Genomic DNA, 785 nt, shown 5'->3' on the forward strand with positions numbered 1-785 from the left:
CCGCCTCCAGGGGAGGAACAGCACCCACAACGCGGTGAGGCCACGTTCTGGTCCCAGGACGGGGGGGGTCGGCGGGGGAAAGGCTCGGCGCGGGCGGCCATCGGTCCTGGCAGGGCAGGGGAGGGCCGGCGGCGGCGACGAGGAGGGGCCGCTCGCGCGCAAGAGCGACGGCCGGCAGGGGTCGTGGGTGCGGGCGGGCACCAACCCAGGGAAGGGGAAAATCTCGAGACACGACCGGGCCGCCGGGGAAACCACCGCAGGATCCCACCACCCCCACACGTGGGGGCGGCCCCGCGACGCCCAGGACGCCGGCCGGCCTCAGCCAACCCTCGGCGGTTCCTCCCACACCCCGGCCCCGCCCGCCGCCGGGACTCGCGCGCAGCAGGCTAACCCCCCCAACTCCAGAGGGTAGCCCCTTCCACTCGCTCACTCGTCCGTCTGCGTCTCGTCTGTCCGTCCACCACCACCACCCAGCTTCGTCTGGCTCGCCCCCAGGCCTCGCGGCCCGGGGAAACGCTGCCGAGCGAGGCGGCCCGACCCGTGGCCCACGCACCGCCACCGGTGGCTGCGTCTCGGGACCGGAACAGGTGGGGTGGCTCCTCGCGGCGCGGAGACTGGGGGGGGGCCCAAGTCGGGGTGGACCGCCTTCCCCCTCCCCCCCACGGCACGCGCCGGGGAGGCCAAGCCCGCGCACACGCGCGCGCGCGCTCGCACGGCCCCGCGCCAGACGCCGGGCCCGGCCCGGCGGAACCCTCCCCCGACTCGGAGGGGGGAGGCGCGGGCCA

This window comes from Camelus bactrianus, chromosome 3 (assembly GCF_048773025.1).
Source record: "Camelus bactrianus isolate YW-2024 breed Bactrian camel chromosome 3, ASM4877302v1, whole genome shotgun sequence".
NCBI classification, from domain to species: domain Eukaryota; kingdom Metazoa; phylum Chordata; class Mammalia; order Artiodactyla; family Camelidae; genus Camelus; species Camelus bactrianus.